Here is a 19,797-nt window from a genome sequence, read left to right on the forward strand (position 1 = left end):
TATTCGACCTCAAGGACAAATTTCCCCTTCCCAGAGCATCTGCCTCTTTCCTATGACAGAAGGAATTAGATGAAGCCTCTGTGTAGAGGTCCTTTTACTCCTGGCATTCTAGGGTTCAATAGTAATCTAAAACAAGGACCTTCTTTTTAATGTATAACATACAATGAAGTGTATACAGTGAAGTGACCTATAAATTCTGCTGAACTTTAAAACTTTTTTTAATGTTTTTATTTATTTTTGAAAGACAGAGAGAACAGCACGAGTGGGGGAGGGGCAGAGAGAGAGGGAGACACAGAATCTGAAGCAGGCTCCAGGCTCTGAGCTGTCATCATCGATCCCGATGTGGGGCTCGAACTCGTGAACTGCGAGATCATGACCTGAGCCGAAGTCAGATGCTTAGCCAACTGAGCCATCCAGGCGCCCCTAAATTCTGCTTAACTTTAAATGTTAATTAGATGCAAATACACAATGAAAAAGTAGGGTGAAAGTCATTCCTCTCTGTAGATTAGGAAGTACAATATGATTCCTTTGTAGTGGGAAGAATGAATCTTATACAGGCTGAAGCAAGCCTTAAAAAATGTAGGGAAAACTAGACACTACTGTAGTCTGGGCTTTCTTCCCTTTGGTGAGATTTTTCTTTTCTATTTGTGTACCCATGGTTAAGGGACAAATGTCTACATGGAGCTATGACATAAGCATATAGGAACATCATATCATGTGAACACAGTCATAAGTAATGGTATCGTCTAATAGATTTATATGATCTAGAGGACATGAGTATATATGGTTTCCAGTCAACCATATTATCTATCTGTTCTGAGAGAAAGGGAGACTTATCCAATTGTTACATGTGAACATGAGCTGTGAAAATAGTCCAGGAGCCAAGGAATTTGTACTCACTGGGTGCCACAACTTGTGTTAGCACTTGACCTATTTTCCTTCTTTTAATCCATAGACTAGAAGCTCCCTTTCAGTATATAGTTTTTAAACATTATTTGCTCTTCTGATTCCTATTTGTAAATGAGGAAATTTAATCTCGGAGAGGTTAAGCAAGGTCTTACAGCCAGTAAATAGTACAAGCTGAGAATGAAAGCTTCTCTGACTCCAAGGCCAGCTCCCTGCCACAGTACCGCATTGCCTTCTGGAAGTCCTACTTCCCACTTTACTTCTGCCTTTATTTGGCTCTGGTACCTGAAACAAATCACTAGAGTTCTTGAATCTCAGTTTTTCATCCATTAAAAATCACAAAAACCAACCAACCAAAGTGGAATGTACAGCCTCTGCTCTTCTTCCATGGTTGGTGGGTGATCTTTACAGGACTACAGTTAGTTCAGTGGGATTGGTGTCTCTTGCAGTCATGAAACATGGTGACCTTGGACTTTAATTGGTCCTTGTACAACCGGAAGCTATATGTAAATTGTATCATATGTTTGCACATTTGTATTGTATTAGAAGAGTCCAAAGGCTCTATTGTATTAGAGCCTTTCCTGAGGCTACCAATGAAATCTGTATCCCCAAGGGCGTCAGAATCTTCTGATTAGAAGGTCTCCTTATGATGTCTTCCAACTCAAAGCATCTGTAACAATCCAAAATAAATTAAGATTTGGTACAAAGGCAGAACTGACACTTGCATCAGAGACTATGGGGTATCATGGGTCGGGACCTGGGTCCTGGTTTACTCTGCCTTGTCATCTAAAGAGAGATGCTAATTCCTGTCTGCCTCCCCCTCAGTGCAGTAACTGTAAGAATCAGATGTGATAATATGGATGAAACACTCTGAAAAAATATAAAGTATGCTGCAAACTTATGATATTAACTGCGAGATATTAAAGTATCAAGTCATTTTACTAGTTGTCAACTGAGAAAGGGGGACAATTGCAAGCTCCATCAGCAAAATTTAGACACCCTGCTTGTTCATCCTTCAGCAAGGTCCTGCAGCTGACACTTATGTGTCAATTTCCTTGATTTTAATAAGAATTGGTTGCAAATACAGCTTACAGGATTCAAATGGAGATCATCACCAGTCTGGGAGCTGATGAAAGAACTTAAACTTTATACTCTAGACGAGACTGTTTGTCTTTTATCTCCTGTCTTCCATTAGTCAGCGATTCTCAAAGAATGGTCCAGGACCAGCCAGAGTATCATCTGAGAACAAGATAGAAATGCAGATTCTCAAGCCCTACCCCAGAATCAGAAATCCTGAGGGGGGCGGGGGGGGCGGCAACAGTCTGCATCTTAACAAGCCCTCTAGGGAAATCAAATGCACTGTATGCTCAAGTTTGAGAACCACAGCCATAAGTGATTATCCCAGGACAGACCTCCTGGGCTGATATTTTGGCCATGGGTACTCAAAAGAGAATGGCAGGTCTCCAGTAACCTGGGAGTATCTAGCAAAGGCCTGTTGGGGGCTGGAATCGGCAAAGGTTGGGCTGGCAGGCATGGCCCAAAACATGATCAGATAGGCCTGTTATGTATAAGGCTCCATGTTAAGTTTTATGGGGCCTGAGAAAGAAGAAAGTGGCCCTGTTTCAAGGAATGCAGCTCTCTCAAGATGCAAGAAGTATTGATACCTTTGGTACCCTTGGCAGTTGAAGAGTGATAACGATCCAAAATTAAACCATACATATGTAACAGCTCCATGGTAAACTTTCTTCTCTGAGCCTCAAAGTATGGAACGTAACAAAAAATATGAGACGAGCTAATGTTTATTGAGCATTTGTCATATTCTTAGCACTGTTTTAAGTGATTTTGATGTGTTAATGGTACCCCCTATTTTTAGCTATTTACTGTACCAAGCCTTTTGCCAGGCTCTGAAAATATAACTGTGAAATGTAACTGCCCTTGAGGAGCTCACTCGCCAATGGGGAGAATTAGAAGGAAGGCGCCCATCACTGCTCCAGTGGGAAGGACTATGAAGAACAAGCTCAGGGTGTTTTCTGAGGCCTAGGTGAGGCAGGTACACTCAGCTTCATGTGAATAGAGGTTTCTCAGAGGAGGAAATGCATAAATGTAGACCTCCGAAGGATGAGAGGAAACACTCTGCAGTGGGGAAAACTGAGATTTAGGGCACTTGGACAACTGTTCTCCGAGTCACACAGCAAGTAAGTGGTAGTGTTGGGACTTGAATTCAGGTCAGTCCAATTCCAAAGCCCTTCCTTTTAACCATTAAGTCTAGGCCAGAAAATAGGTTTTATCAAGCCTGTGAATTCTGATAAATAGGTAGTGGCTTCCAGGAATGCTGATGATGGGAACTCTGAGGCCTTGACTGGGCTGCATTGGAAGGAATGCCATGATCAATTAGTGATGTCTGCCCTGGGTGCAGAAGAGGAGAGTATGTGTGTCATGCATTTGCTGACCCTGCACTGCAGAGTGCTGCCTCCAGGACTTAGCACAAAGAGGGACAGACCTGCACAGCTGGTTCTTATTCATGTCAGATTGTCTCTGACTTCAAGGAACTTATAGCTCAACAGCGTCAGCGGGGGCTTATTATATGTTACTAGGAGGTACTAAGTGACAGCTCAGGATGTTCCGAGCTGATGGAGCATTCAGTCATAAAGGGAATAAAGTTTCTTTCTTTCTTTCTTTCTTTTTTTTTTTTTTTAAGTGAAGACACTGATTAAGTGTAAGGGTGAAAAACAAACAGCAATAAAGAGAGATCAATCTTATTAATCCACTAAACTTCAAAATTTGTAGGCCAATTCCATTTTCATGCTTTACCATTGTTCCTTCCATCAACATGGAGGCCGTTGAGATAACAGAAAATGGCATTGTTTGCAAGTAATGGGATCCACATTGTCAAGTCAGCTCCCTGGTGCCCAGGGGAAATTTAAATTTAGAAATGCCACTCAAAACATATGCATTCAACATACCTAATGGCTCATCTTTGGAGCAGTATGGAAGTTGATACCAATCACAAGGACTGAGAATGTGACTCTTTAAGGCAAAGATTATAAGTTAGTGCCAGTTTGCTTCATACATGGTTTATGGTGTCAGTAAGATAGTGGGCGAGCTCTTTGAAAGCTAATCACATCACGTGTCTCCAGTGTGTCTGTTAAACCAATGTATGGATTGAAATAATGACAACTAGTTTTAACAATCTAGAGGAAACAAAGGGGTACATACCATCAGGTCAGTCAATAGTTAGAAATGACTTCCAGATCAATTTCTTTTGCACAAAGTCCTTTTTTTTTTACTTCTCCCAGACTCACCTGCATGACTGTTACAAGCACTTTTTATCCCTGACATTAAAAATGTTTTAAAAATGACTCATGTATTGGATAGAGAGCAAAAGGAGAAGATGACTTCCCTCAAAATCCCAAGGTCAGAACTGTTTGCCCTCTGGGCATTCCCCGTGCCCCCCACCCCCAGGAAGGCTGTGTTGTGAACAATTACCGCTCACTAACCGGGACTTGGCAAGCCAACGTGCCCCCTTTTTCAGAGGCTCACTTGGTGGTTACGGGTGCCCGTGGATGTCATCGTCTGAACGAGCCAGAGGTGAGGATGTAAGCCTCAGTAGACCCCACTCCAGGGCTGTGGCTGCTTATTGTGCTCCTGCAAAGCCCCACTGTCCTCAGAACTAGCTTCTCACCACCCCCCTCCCTCAAGGCATTTACATCAGAGATGATGGGGGAGCTCATCACCTTAAAACCTATTTACCTTATCTTACTTTGGAAGACAAGACTTGGCAGTATCGGCCATCAAAACATTTCTCTGGTCAAGTCAAGCTGACCAGTACAGAATGATCTCTGATTCATTTTACATGAATCTAAACATTATCTGAAACTCAACAAGGGGAAACAACATAACAATAGTCTGTGGAAAAGAGGCTCTGGGGCATAGGCTGATAAGAACTTTACCTTTCCTTATTCCTACCAGAACTGTGAAAAATAGCCTCTGTGTACAGGGACGGTGCATCTTAGTCTTGACTATATACAAATCTCAGCAAGAAGAACGTGTTCTGGAGCCCAAAGTATGAGGACATCAGTTTCGATTATGTGTTAAGTGGAAAGAGGAGAAGAACCACTTCAAGGTTTGCATTTTAATATATTCAGGATCCAGAAGCTTTTCCTTTGCAGGGCTCCTGATGCATTCATGCCGCAGAGATATCCCAGGTTAGTTCAGAGAAACTACCTTATTGGTCATGCAGTTTATTCCAGTTCTTCCTCCCTGGTAGGCTTCTGGAGATGCATTTTCCTAATGCATTTCAATGCCGGGAGCAGTAGTGGTGCTGAATCTTAGCTGTGTGCTGCCATTTGTCCCATCCTTTGCTCTTTACTTATGCTACGTGGGCTGTTTCCCCCTCCATTCCATGGAGAGAGACGCAACCCTGTGCTTCGGGTGGAGCCCAGGGCTGCTGGTAGGATGAGATCTGGTTTCCATGCCTATTTCTGCCACTAACAAGTGTGACTTTGGACAAGTACCTTTCCGTCTGGCGACAGCCCAGTTATCCAGCCACACGAGAGGATTGGCTGATCCCTAAGGAGTCTTTCCAGCCCTAACATTCTGGGACTTAATGGAAACTGGAATTCTGGGTTTAACTGAGTGAAGTGGAACTAATATTTGCCAACTGCTTTTCTCTTTGGCATTGAGCACCATGCCAGGCACTGCGGGGGATGTACTTATATCAGAGGGCTCTCTCAGATACCACAGCACTCACAGGCGAGCGGGAGTTAGATGAGAAAAGCAGGTTTACAGATATCTCCGGTGCACAGCAGAACACACTGTGTGCTGGGAGCAAAGTACAAATGATTACAGGGTCTGAAAGAGACAGGAATTGCATCTATTTACAAAAAGTCAGAACAGCACTTCATGGCATTTCAGATGAGCGTTGGCAGAGAGAATTCAAACAGGAAGCAGTGTAGTTGCCATAGCAACATTTACTGAGCAGGTATTTTGTGCCAGCCACTGTTCTAAGCATTTTGCGCATAAAAACTCATTTACTCCTCTCATTGTTTTGACACAGAAACTATGATTATTCCCATTTTGCCTATAGAGGAACTGAGGCATAGACTATCTAATTAATAGGCTTAGGCTCATACTATGAGCAAGTAGCTAACGACAAGTGCCAGGATTCAAACCCAGGCAATCTGGAGCTTACATCCGCTAAAAGCCTGGAGGCTCCACTGACTCTCACATATGGAAAGTCTCTGAACCTGGAGACTGGAGAATGAAAAAGGCCTGACTGCAAGATGAGCTTTGTGGCCCAGGGCAAGTCTTCTTGTGCCTCTAAATTGCCAGTTTCTTATCAGTGACATAGCAGTGATAAGCACTTGCCTCACAGAGTTCTGATTATTCAGCAAAACAGCAGGAATAAAAATGCTTTTTAAAAAGGATACAGAGTCCTATATAATTTTAAATAATAGAGGAAAGCAGAAAGAGCAATGTGAACAAAAGTTCAGAGGTGGTAAGGTATAAAGCATATTTAGGCACATATTTAGAGCAGAGGGCTTGTCCGGTGTGCTCTGGGAGTCAGAGCACCTGATAGGTCTGGTTAGGGTCTCTTCCCCACAGTTGCACCTTGAGTGATTTCCATCCAGGGTCTTACCTCATCTCATCTCTGGTAGTTAGGCTAGGCCTTGACTCTGCTCCCTCGATGTGGAGAATGACAAATCTACCTTATTTTCCTCATGTTTTATACTGTTGACACTCACTCCAGATGCCAGTGCGATTCTCAATGGCAAGAGTTCAATGGCAGCCTTTGAACGGGAGGACTAAACCCCTAACCCGCAGTTCTAATATTAACATTGGCACATTAGTTTCAGCAGAATTGGTTCACGTAGGAGTGACAGTAACGGACAGTTAGACCAGAGTCGAAACTTGTCTGCATAGAGAAATACACACATCTCAGCAGTGTCTCTTCTGCAAGATGTAGCACCATGGTCTTCTCCATCCCAGGCAAAGAAACATCTTTAGGTGGTGCCCAGATTACCATGGGGACTGATGGGGAAGGTGGAGAGAGCACACAGTGGTTAAATCCAAGAAAAGGGCAGCCGCTCAAGGGATACCCAGTGAGAAATACACTAGGTGGACTGGGGTCAGGAGACCTGACTTTGAGTGTCACCTTGCCTGACATTTGGCTGATTGACTCTGGAAATGCCATTTCACCTCCCTGAGCTTCCATTTTCTATAAAATGGCATAATTGATAAAGATGCTCTCTAAAACACCTTGGATTCTAAAAGCCTAAAAGCGTGCAAGTTATTTTTAAGCAGAAACTTAACTACAGCTATTCTTAGGCTCCAGCTAGAAGCTACATGTGACTTTTTGTTTCCTACTAACTGCAGAGGTAAGGTTTTCAGCTACATGTTGCTCTTATCTCTCTAGTGGTGAGATGATGTTGTTTACAAAACAGCAGCAACATCACAACAATAGCATCTGGAACAACAGACACCATGGTAGCCAGGCACTGTGTGCTAAGAACACATTTTAAATGCATTTAATTCTCAAAGCAGCACCATTAGGTGGGTACTATTATTATTTCTGTAATACAGATGAGGCAGCAAAGATTTCAGAGTTACTAATTAACTTGCCCAAGGGACAGATTGGGGAATTGAATGGAGTTTGTCCACTGTCAGACCCTGTGCTCTTAACCACTCAAATAGCCAGCCAGGAGGCAGCATAGGCATGTAGGTATCCCAAGTATGGCTCTCGAAGCCTCTCTCCCTTGAAAAAGGATCTCTAAAGATTTCTTTATGGGGAGCAGAGACTTAATTCCCCAGGAAGGAAGAAATAAGTGACTAACTCCAAAGTAAGAGAACAGGATAAGCAATCCTTTCCCTAAAGTGAAGTCTGAGGACGCCAAAGAGGACAGGTCTGCATTGGAAGAAAGAGGACCACAGGGACAAGAGTGGCAACGGAGAAGGGCAGTTTCCTCCTTCACCTGCTCACTTATCTGAAAGTTGTTCCACACAGGACTCCCAGATCCCTCCTGGCAGTGCCCAATGACCCTGACCATGAGAAATGTGCAAGGAAAAGTACTCCGGAGGGGTGTCACAGCTGATAGAGCAGACAGGATGGAGAAACCAGCTGTGTGTGCCAGCCTCTCCTAGCAAGCATCTGTTCCCAAAGCGCTATTAAGTGCCAGGTCCACAGAAAGATTCCTAAGACACAGTTCCTGTCTTTAAGGGAAATGTTGATTGCAAAAGATGGGAGACAAATCCAGGCGTGGGTGGTATTAATGCAAAACACTAAGTGTCAAAATGAGAGTCTGAACAACTTGCTTTGTGTGTAAAGGGAGGACCAGACACAATCAACTCTAGAACAAGGCAGAAAAGTGCTAAGGGCACTAATGGAAATGTGAGGTAAGAGCCGAAGGAGGGATGGATTGATTCAGATGGGGGTTGTTGCAGGAGCGGTGGTGTTTGAGTGGGATCTCAAAGGACTGAAATGAGTGGAGAGGGTGGTGATGAAATTCACATCATCACAGGGGCGTAGGTGTAAGGAGGGATGTCAGTTTGTCTGTTTGCTTTTCTGAAGGCAGGATGGCTACAGGAGTGGGGTTGAAGTGCAGACTGACCTAGTTTTGATTCCCAGGTCGGCCGTGTCCATGTGACTTTGAAACCTTGTATCTTCATCTGTAAATGGAGATGCTAATACCTTTTTCATGAGATTGTTGTGGGAAATAAAGAAATTAATGCTCATGTTTAGTAATACAAATGTTTAGTAAATACTCAATAAATGGTAGCTTTTACTCTGCATTACTGCTTCAGTGAACATTATCTAGCTCCTCTGGGTGACATCTGAGGCTAACCAGCCACTATTGGATATTTGACAACTTAAAAATTAAGTAAATGCATCTACATATTCATTTGCATTTGCTTTACCCCATTTGTATATTCCCTCTCCCCAGATCCTTACAGAGCCAGTACGCCAGCCTGCTCTTGAATCAGTTCTGCTTTTTCGTTTCATGTTGTTCTGGTCTACTTGTCCATACAGTGGGCCAAATTATTGGGTTTTGTTTTCTAGTTTCTTCTTCCTGCAGTACAGTTCTACACTGGACAGGGCACTCCCTATAGTACTTTCCTATCTAGGAGCAAATGCACAAGTTCACGGTTTATGGTCAGCTTCTTGAGCAGAGTCCTTGCCTCGTCAACTGCCCAGATTTGCTCTGTCTCCCATTCATTACTTTGTGGCTGGGAATCATCACAGAATATTGGAATTGTAGGGAACTGCCACCAAATCTTAGGTTTTACCAAGAAGAACCTCAAGGCCCAGAGATAGGACGAGGCTGGGCAAGTTTCCACACAGAGAGAGGAAGGGTAGGCCAGTGCACTAGACCCCAAGCTGGGGGCCAAAGACAGGCCAGTGTACCCTGGATGGCTTTCCATGACCTTTGTGCCTTTGCTCTGCAGACTTAGGCCCTGAGGAGGGCAAAGATGTGTTTCCTTCCCTCCCTTTTCCTCCCTCCACTTCCCTCCTGGCTTTGGGTAAAGCTCGAAGCAGCAGCCCTCCTAGAGGTCCATGCTCCCACAGGGCTTTCTCAGGATGCCCATTACAGCATGACGTTCTGACTCGGGGCCTTCACTTCTTGGACCCCAGCTGACAGCCAGTGAGGTGAGAAGATAGAAAACACTTTAAACTGCCTCAGCAGTTTTAAAATGAAGAGGCAGGTAGGAAATGTCTGTGATGACCAATGCTGTAGAGTTGATAAAAATGAGGAGACTCTAAGTAAGGCCTTCCTTCTCCTGCTGTCCTGACACCGAGGATGTAAATACTTTTAATCTCACATAACGGCTCGGACTGTTTGGTGCTGGTGACTAGGTTGAGGAGGATGCTGAAGCTGCATCTGGGCTGCATGGGATACCATGCTAGGATATGGCAGCCCGGCCTCATATGTGACACATTATGGGGAAAATAAGAACCGAGGCCCCTGCTTTTAAAATGGACATTTTAATGTGATGAGGGAGACGGACTCATGAACCACTAGTAAAGTCTTGTACAAGAGAAAATGAAGTAAGTTCTGCGGTCGACGTATAGCATGTTCTATACATTCAGAGGAAAGGGCAGCTCATTCTCCAGGAGAACAGGGCAGACAGCGCCCCCATGTCCTAGCACTGCATCCCCTGGAGCCCAGATAAGGCTTCAGAATCCCCCTCAACCTAGTCACCAGCACCAAATAGCCAGAGCTGTTATATGAGATTAAAAGTGTTTACATCCTTGGTCTCAGCAGAGCAGGAAAAGGAAGCTCTTAGAGTCTCCTCGTTTTTATCAGCTCTCTACAATGTCACTCATCACAGACATTTCCTACGTGCCTTCTTCTTACATTCCCCAAAATGGATCACATATGATATGTTGAATCAGCAAATGAATCACTCAGCGAATGTCATGGTGTTAGATATGTTAAAAGGTTATTTAGCATAATAGTAAGAACTCACTTTGTGGAATCAGACATACATTAGAGTTGAATTCGAGCTCTGCCATTATTGGTTCTACATGCCCACCTCCCTCAGTCTTTCTTAAAAAATAATAATAATAATAATATCATTTACCCTCTAGGGTTGCTACAGAGATTAAAAGAGTTGATGAATGTAAATGTTGTCTATTTGCTAGCTTCACAGGGCCCAATATATGCAAGCTGCTATCAGTAATATTAGAAACTATCATCATCATCACCATCATCATCATCATCATCATCATCATCACCATCATCATCATCACCATTTGTTGCCACTATTATTATGCTAGTAACCAGAATCCCCAAACCCTAAACAGCCCCTCTCTTTCCTTAGATATAAGAAGGAAATATGTAGCTGGAAGACCCATGGAAACTTCTTCCCTCAAGGTGCTCACCTGATCTCAGCTCTCTGGATCTCAGCACTATGGGGACCAGAAAAGACCAACCCAAGGCAGTATGGATGGCAGGGGCGGATTTTTCCCAATGTCTCAAATAAGGCAGATCCAAGCTTCCCACCTCAGATCTACAAAAAGGAGGCCCTTTGTACTCATACTCAAGGCAGCTTCAGGCGTCATAACATCCTAAAGACACAAACCCAGCAGGGGTTCCATGGACCTAGCACCACGGCCCATAACTGGCCTTGCCACCTGCTTACCTGTCTCAGAGGAGGCACTGGGGAAGGGGGTCACGCTAAAGCAACAAATGGCCCCAGCTGGGAGGGCAGGTGGTAGTGTGGCAGTGGTGGTGGTTGTATGGCCTGTGTGGGTGTGAGGGAGGTCGGTAATGTAATGCTCTAAGGTATACGTAGAATGTATGGAGTAAACCAGAATTTGAAATATAGAAATGGTTATTGGTAACGTGATTAGTGGGAGCAGAATTTGGATCTGCTTGGATCATGCTTGTATAACCCATGCCTATCCTCTTACAGTTGAGGAAACCAAAGTCCTCACTTGAGGGAGGGATAGTCCATTTTCTGTGGGGAACAAAGGCAAATGAAAATTTAAATTTCCTTACTGTCTACAGCCCAATGACAAGTTCTTGAAACAGGCAGAGTGACATTCTTCTTGGAACTCAGCTGCCTTGATGATGACACTTTGCTAAGGGCAAAAGGCAATTTTATCCCAAACCCCCAGGATCCTATATGTCTACTTGAACATATAAAAATCCCTTCTATAATTTGGCTATTGTTGAAAGCACTGCTATAAACATTGGGGTACATGTGCTCCTATGCATCAGCATTCCTGTATCCCTTGGGTAAATTCCTAGTAGTGCTATTGCTGGGTCATAGGGTAGTTTATTTTTAATTTTTTGAGGAACCTCCACACTGTTTTCCAGAGCAGCTGCACCAGTTTGCATTCCCACCAGCAGTGCAAGAGAGTTCCCATCTCTCCACATCCTTGCTGGCATCTGTAGTTTCCTGAGTTGTTCATTTTGAAAACTTCCTTCATCTCAATCCCTGCTGACCCAAGATATATGTTGGCAATCATTCTCCAAGCTTATGACCCCTGATATACATCTGAAGGCTGAATGTTTATTAAGTAGTAATAAATAACCTTTTCCTAACAGTAGCTAGCCCTACAAGGTCCTGGAAACCTTGTTTCCAAAATATCTTAGAGACTTAATGCTATCCCTAACCCCCTCCCAACCTGAAGGTTTATAATCAGTCACCCATCACAATCCCAGTGCAGCTCTTTCTGCCCACAGGTCGTGTCCCCATGCTTTAATAAGACACCTTCTTGTACCAAAGATGTCTCAAGAATTCTTTCTTAGCCATTAGCTCTGAACCTCAACAGTTCAAAGCACATCACATTCACTTAGCGATTCATTTACTTGGCACTCGTTATACTTCTCAATGCTATGCAGTGGGTCAGCGGGCTGAGAAAAGGAGAAAGAGGTCCTGCCCTCAAAATGTACAGCCTTAAATTAAGAGGAACAGATCATTAACAAGCCAACCATCAATTAGATGCAGTGAAATCTCTCATAACCAAGTTCCACTCAACCATCTCTTTGGCTTGACCTGCATGCCCCATTTTCTCAGTAAACAACTGTGCTGACACTCCTGGAAGCTTCTGGCCCATAGCCTCATCTCCGATCAGCCCATCTAGTTCTGTCCATGTCAGCTTTGTTGGAAATATGCTAGGAATCATTTCTGTTGTTTCCAAGCCTAGTTATACTTCTGTGTTTTTATTATATTGGGGCATTGTAACTGAAAAGCATGTAAACTGGTGAAATACGAGTGCAAGACAAAGTTGTTTTATTTCTTTGGAAACTAAGTTAAATACCTTTGAAAGTCTCAAAGATGAATCACTAAAAACATTGTCATGTTAGGTGTAGGCGAGACAACTATAAAAGTTGGGGGAAAAACAAATTCTGCACTTACATTTATTTTATAAATGTCTTCAAGTTCCCACTGTATCAACAGATTGATAAATACATGGGCACTTAGCAGTTTTAAGCTAAAAGAAAATACCTGCTATGAATCATTTTTTGTGATTCTCCTTTTTGATCATCTTTCACAAATAATCTAATTTCAGCCCCCATTGCATCAGATAAAAGGGCTTCTACCGTAATTACAACTTGAGTAAAGTGCTGTGAAGGAGACAAATCAAATGCTGTGACAGAGAACAGTGGGTAACCTACTTAGGGCCGTCCCTGAAAGACTGGCTGAGTGGGCATGGGAGAGAAAGTCCTAGCTAGTGCGTGCAGCATGATGGAGGCCTTGCTGTGTCCTAGGAGCTGAAGCAGTCGAGGAGGGACAGGGATATGAAGAAAGAAGCTGTTTAGGTCAGCAAGACCCCGACAACAACAGACCCTTAGAGGTCATGCAAAGGAGTTCAGACTTTATTCAAAGCATGATGAGAAACCTCAGAAGGGCTCAGAGCCATGGTGTTAGGATAAGATCTGATTTCCATTTTCAAAAGAACATTCTAGCTGCTTTGTGAGGAATGGATGAGGGTGGGGAAAAAGAAGTGGGCAAGGTGGAGGCAAGGATAAAGAAAAGTGATGAAGGAAGTGATAAAGTGTAATAAGTAGGCATGATGAAGACTGACAGAGGCGTTTGCCAAGGTGGTAGCAGGGACAGAAAGTGGGAGAGGTAGATTCACTTGGGATATCTCTGGAAGGACTTACATCATGTTTTCTTTAGTCAGCCAATCAGTGTGACCAAACTCACAGCTAACTTTTGAGAGACATGTGTGATCTGATGAGGTAAAAAATAAAAATAAAAATAAAAAATAAATAAAGTCCTACCACAATTCAAGCAACTTGGTTTTCTTTTTCTAGTTTGATATTTACTGGCTGTGCTACTCAGAGCAAACCTCCTAACCCTTGGAAATTCATTTGACTAAAGGGAATAATAATATCCTGTCCAGTCTACTTTTCTGGTTGTGTAATTAGAATAAAATGATGGCTTACGTATATAGTACAGTTCATAGTGAATTTAGAACTTTCACAGCAGGTAAGGCAGGTATCATTGCCCTCACTTCACAGGTGAGCAAACCAACAGTTACAGAACATCTACTGTAACAAGACCAGGGCTGGGCTGGTCTTTGCAAAACAAAGTCAACCCAGCCCTTAAATAAGCTCAACCCTGCCATAAATAAGCTCACAGTCTTGTGAAGAAGACAGACATGAAAATGTTAAATTACAGACTATCAAGATAAGTACTAAGAAAGTGCATTAAAAACTCAGAGCAGAAAGTAATTTTTTTTTTCTGGAATGGCTAGAAGGCTGCCCACTGGAGTCAACATCTCAGTGGGGTCTTGAAGGATGTATACAAGTTTTCCAGGTGTGGAGGGGCATGTCTGAGGAATGTGGGAGGAAGAGACCTGGAAAGAAATGGTTTGCTGCGTTCCACAGTGTGTTTGGGTCTCCAATGTTCAGTGGACTATTAGGAAATGAGGCAGGAGACTGAATCAGGGCCAATGAGGCTCTCCCCCATGGAGTTGTGCGGGTACGTAAGGCCAAAGCAGGAAAGCTAGTCTGTTAGCTTCATAGTCATGCTTTCCTCAGCTGCTCACACTGGTTCTACATATGTGTACCCATGCCTTCTCCTCTTTCCTTCCTCGCTTACTGTTTTCCCAAGGATTAGCTTGAATCTCAGCCTTTCCCCCCCACACCACCTCCTAGAGCTCTTCATTTTAGTGGGGACAGACAAAGAGAACACCGCAGGATAGTGAGAAACAGAAATGCTTTTATTCTCAGCATTTCTTCCAGAATTCAAGCAGCCTGTACTGTTTTTTGGCAACAGCTGTTTCATCCTGTGTTTTGAGAAACCTTACAAAGTGATTCAAATTTTGGTACAAAAGGAACTAAATATCTGGAGTGGGGGGTGAGTGTCTCTGCAGAGAAGCAGCTGGGCTTTTGTTAAAGAGTCTCAGTTGGTGGAAATTGTCTAGGAGACCTGAGTTCCAGTCCCTAGGCTGGACAGCATGCTTTCGTGCCCCACCTCTCCCACCTGGAAAATAAGTAAGAAACTTTGTACTTGCAGAGGTGGAAGATTGTTAGAGCTAATTGAATCTCACTTCTCTTACAAACGAGGAAATGAACTCCAAAGAGGGGAAATAATTTGCCTAAGGAAATGAACTCCAAAGAGGGGAAATAATTTGCCTAAGGTCATATAGAGAACCAGCAGCTTGTTCAACCAATCATTCATTCATTCATTCATTCATTCATTCCATTCAGCAAACATGTTTCCATGCCTTCCATGTGCCAGGCACTGTGTAGATGCTAGGACTGTAGTGGTAGATAAAATAGTCATAATCTCTGCCCTATTGGGGGAAATGAAATGACACAAATAAAAACTTAAAGAGGATAATTAAAGACAGAGATAAGCTGTGATGGAAATAAGGCACTGCTGTAGAGAACAAAAAAGCAGGCTGTATCCTTTGGAGAAGGACTCTCTGAAGAGAGAACACGAAAGCAGAGGCCTGAGGAGAGGAGCCAGGCATTTAAAGAGGGTGGAAGAGCTTCCCACAGGAGAACAGCATGTGCAAAAGCATGTGCAAAAGCCCCAAGGCAGGAAAGTTTGGACTGTCTTGAAAAGTAACAGAAAGACCAGTGTGAAACTGAGGCAGGAGGAGCATGGCCTGGGAGCAGAGGCAGGATAGATAACAGGGGGCCGAGCTCGCAGCCTGAAATTTCAAGTGCCCTCTTGGGTAGACTCTTGATGGTTTTTCACATCCCTGTTGGAAAGGAAAGGCAAGTTCATGTTCATAGCAACATTCTATTATTGGTTGAGCATTTGTTTTAAATGAGGTCTCAGTACGCTTTGTTGAGACCATGCATTAGAAGAACAGAAGAAAAGGAAGAAAGATTTAGCTTTTCTCTGTCCAACTCTCCACTTGCTTAGTGTTCAGCTCAAGAAACCAGCCAAGGGCAGAGGTCAGGAGTAAAGTCAGACATCAGAGAAGGTGGAAGTTGGTTTCTGGTGCTGTCATATCGTTTTGAGATCTGGAACCACTTGTCTCCTATAGCCTCATTGTATCCTTCATTCTTGTCCATTTGCCTTCTCAGTGGATACACCCTTGCTGGAAAATGAATTTCACTGATGTTAGGGCACCCTTGGGCTGTCATCTGCAGATTCTGGTGATACCTTGCCTTGATTGATGGGTGCCAGTCAGGTTCACAGGTGTGTGCTGCACTGTAGGCTTGCTGCTTGGCTTAAATAAACCCATTTATATGCATGATTTTCATAGGAAAAGAATAGCAAATAAGAAGCAAAATACTTTTTTTCTCCCCCTCACCTAGGACACAGAATCAAGATAGCCAAAAGGAGAGTCTGGCTTCACCTCATAAATGATTTATCTGGTCTGCCTTGCAGTCATGGTTCATTCATAAACCAGCAGAAGTTGCTTTATGATGGGGGGAGAGGAGGTATGGAGTGATGAGTGGGCCAAAGGCAGAGGAAGCTATGATGTTAATCTCTCCCACAACCCCTTCCCTTTTGTCAGGATCCTTGCTTTTATTCAATCTGCTCTGGCTGTTTAGCGTGCTAGTTCCCAGAGGCTGCCCAGAGGCAGAGCTAAGCGCATATAGTTCCTACCTGGACTCTTCAGTGAACCCCACCTCCTAGCCACAGATGAGGCACTCTCTCCCCAGCCCTGGACTGCAACCTTCTCCTTAGCCCTGGAACCCAACCCAAGAATAGGCCCGGCTTGACCTTATCTTCGAATGCAATCCTAACCTTGTCCAAACAGAGCCCTCACCACAGCCCCTCACCCAGCAATCCTGACTCAGCTCCCACATGCAGCCGAGCCTTGGCCTTGCAGGGTCCAGACACAATGTCGTGAGCCCTCTGGTACACACCCAGTTTTGAAAATAAACCTCTCAAAGTGCCTGCCCTCTCAGGGTTGGGGTCTCCCCCACCTCAGTGTAGTCTGTGGCTGTAAGGCAGCGTTTCAGCCTTCTCTAACCCAAAGCTGGCCAGTGCACAGGAGAGGAAGCCTAGAGCTCTACTTGCCATATTGCTGTCTGTGTGTTGACTCTTCAGTTGGAGCCTGTCTGTGTGCTGGGAGGCCCCATTGGCTCTTGCACGGAAGTCAGCAAACATTGACCTTCGGTCAAATGGGGACATCATCAGTTGACTTCGACCCTCTCAGGGTTCCTTTTGCCTGCCCTCCCGACAGTGTGACTGACCACAGTCACCACAGAAGAGCCACAAGATGTGAAAAAGAAAGGTGGGCCGTCACCTGTTTTTGTCATTCCTCAGCTGCATGATCCTTGGCTCCTTGTTCGTACATGGGCTCAAGGGTCATCATTCCTGCCCTCCTTACCTTACTGGGTATTCACAAGAGAAAATGGATGTGAGAGATTTAAGAGTCATACAATACGCTGTGAGTTATTATCATCTCTCCCCAGATTTTGCCAGCGTCCCGTCCTACGTGCTATCCAGTAGCAGAACAGCAGAGTAGGAGCTGGCACTCCTACATAGAGTAGGACTACAACCCACAGGCCCAATCTAGCCCATTGTCTGTATTTAGAAATAAGGTTTCATAGTGTAATAAAATTCCACACTCACCGATTTACCTTTTGTCTTTGGCTGCTTCTAGCATGGACTAGTTGCAGCAGAGACCACATAGCCCACAAAGCCTGAGATATCTACTCTTTGGCCCTTTGCAGAAAAAGTTTGCTGATACCTGGCAGAGAGGGCCAGAGAAATGGCCCTGAAATTGGAATACCCGTGTTTGGATTCTGAATCTTCTACTTACTTTGACCTTGGACAAGTTGCTTAGCCTCATTCTCCTCTCCATAAAATGGGAGGATAACCATATCCCGACTCCATACTACCAGATTAGTAGTAAATGAGTAATTCATATAAAGCACTTAGCATGAGACCTGGCATATACAGCAAGTGCTCGGTATTGGCTGGTAGTATTACCCAGGGAATGGAAGCTCTGGTTTGTGGTACCAGACTTTCAAGGGACAGAATAACACAGCTCAAGGCACAGGCCATGGAGTGGAACAGACCTGGATTCATATCCCAGCTCTGTCACCACATGCATGATGTGTGGAAGATTAATTAATCTCCTGGACTTCAACCTCCTCATGCATGAAATAAGAAAAAAAAATTACTGTGAGGAGCGAATGATAAAATGCAGGTGAAGTGCTTAGAACAGAATTGGTTACAAACTAAACATTCAGTAGAGATAGCAAATACTCAACTCTAATAATCAGAAGAAGAACAGTGTTTTCCCAAGTAGTGCCAGCCATCCAGGATAAACAGGCAGTGGGAAGTTCCAGTATGCTGACATTATGTGAGGTTAGAGGGTCTACCTTGTGAGTAGTGGTGCCCTTGATACCAGGTTTTGCATAGTCTAAGCACATGCAAATTAAAAAGACTCTAAACTGGAGTTCATCACAGAGCTATCTATTGGGAGGCTTTTCTCTAAGGCCAAAAGGCCCTCAGGACCAGCTACCTTTTTAGCACTAATAATCTATGATTCTGTGATTGTTCTTGGACCAAGTGATAGGTCAGGGAAGAGAACACACACACACACATACACACACACACACACACACACACACACACACACATAAACACGCACGCACATGCACACACACAAACACATATGCCATTATAGGAAATACTCTGAAAGAGTATTTCCCATAACACTACCTGGGCACATAGTAATGCTAAGTAGTTTGCTTTGCAGGATGAAATTGTCCTTATTTTAAATCAGTTTGATGTCCTAAGGGTTGAGTTATGTAATGGGATGTAAACCTTCTTGTCTAGGGAGCACTGGCTAAGGAGACCGCATGTTGTGGGTGGAATGCATTAAGGTAAGCTTGGTTCTGGATGCCAGCCTAAGAGTACAGCTCCCATTCTCTTTTGGCTTAAGGTAACAGGGAGTGATGGAGTTCAGTGGGCTGAAGCATGGCAGCGGAGCGGGGTGTTGTGTATCCTACAAGCTCATGGTTGCTAGATGGTCAACCTAATTTAGAGGACTGTGAGACAAGTCACATCACCAAGCATTTATGTTTATTCCCTACTCAACTCTGTGGAGGTCACTGCTTATTGTATATATCAATCAAAATGATGAAGCTGGAGGGCCTCCGGCTTCAAGAGGACTTACACCTCCATTGTGAGTGAAAAGATACAAAGTCAGTTGGTAATATAAAAGAAAAATAATGAGTGCAAACCAATGCAAGTAAAGACTTGGATGCAAGATGACACCAGCTGTCAAGAATAGTATCAATTGATTAATATAGGTAAATGATTTACATTGACTCATTCTTTCATTTACTTATACAGCAAAAATATTGTGTAGTCATTGTGTGATACCGTCTTGGGATTATAAAGAATAATATAAGCTTTGTGAGGGCAGAGATATCATCTGTCTTATTTGCCACTCTATTCCACAGTATCTAACCCAGAGGAGACAGGTAACAATGACTAAATTTCATTCAGCTCCTTACTTAACCTTGGTATTTAGATGTATGTGACATTTATGGAGCTCTTAATGTGGTCATGGACTTTGACTTATAAAAGACTGGCAAAGAGAAAGTTAATAGACATCTGTTGGTTTGATGTGCCCACCATCCGCTTCCTCTCTGTTCACAGCACCTTCATTTCCTTTTGGCTGCCATATTAGTAAGATAGTTAGTTGTTCTGCCTTCCCTTGACCAAGGTATAATCCAGGCCCTGAGCAAGACCAGGCTTGAACTGAATGGATCAGTTATCACAAGTGGCTAGAGCAGTAGTGAAAACTGAAGAGACTGTCCATGAGAACCCAAATTCCCAAACTTCTATAGTGTCTAACTTCTCTAATGCCCAGGTTTGTATGTTTTCTTAGCTGTGGGCCCATCATATCCTTACAGTAAACTTCTTTTTGTGTTACATTAGTCTGTCTTGATTTTTTTCTCTTAGAATCAAAGAACTTAAACTAATGAAGCATGGGTGATAGAT

General features: G+C 43.6%; 1 protein-coding gene across 3 annotated transcripts in view; it reads left to right on the top strand.

The window, feature by feature from the left end:
* The window catches only part of GRIA1 (glutamate ionotropic receptor AMPA type subunit 1), a 306,881-nt gene that overhangs the window by 132,572 nt on the left and 154,512 nt on the right, over nt 1–19,797 (top strand). The window contains exon 1 of one of the 3 annotated variants that reach the window (XM_058720895.1): nt 4,939–5,029. The exons of the other annotated variants lie outside the window; for them this stretch is intronic. The gene's annotated coding sequence lies outside the window, so the exon portion shown is untranslated. Of the gene's footprint in view, nt 1–4,938; nt 5,030–19,797 lie in introns of those variants that run through there. 3 annotated transcript variants of the gene reach the window in all.

This window comes from Neofelis nebulosa, chromosome 1 (assembly GCF_028018385.1).
Source record: "Neofelis nebulosa isolate mNeoNeb1 chromosome 1, mNeoNeb1.pri, whole genome shotgun sequence".
Lineage (NCBI taxonomy): Eukaryota > Metazoa > Chordata > Mammalia > Carnivora > Felidae > Neofelis > Neofelis nebulosa.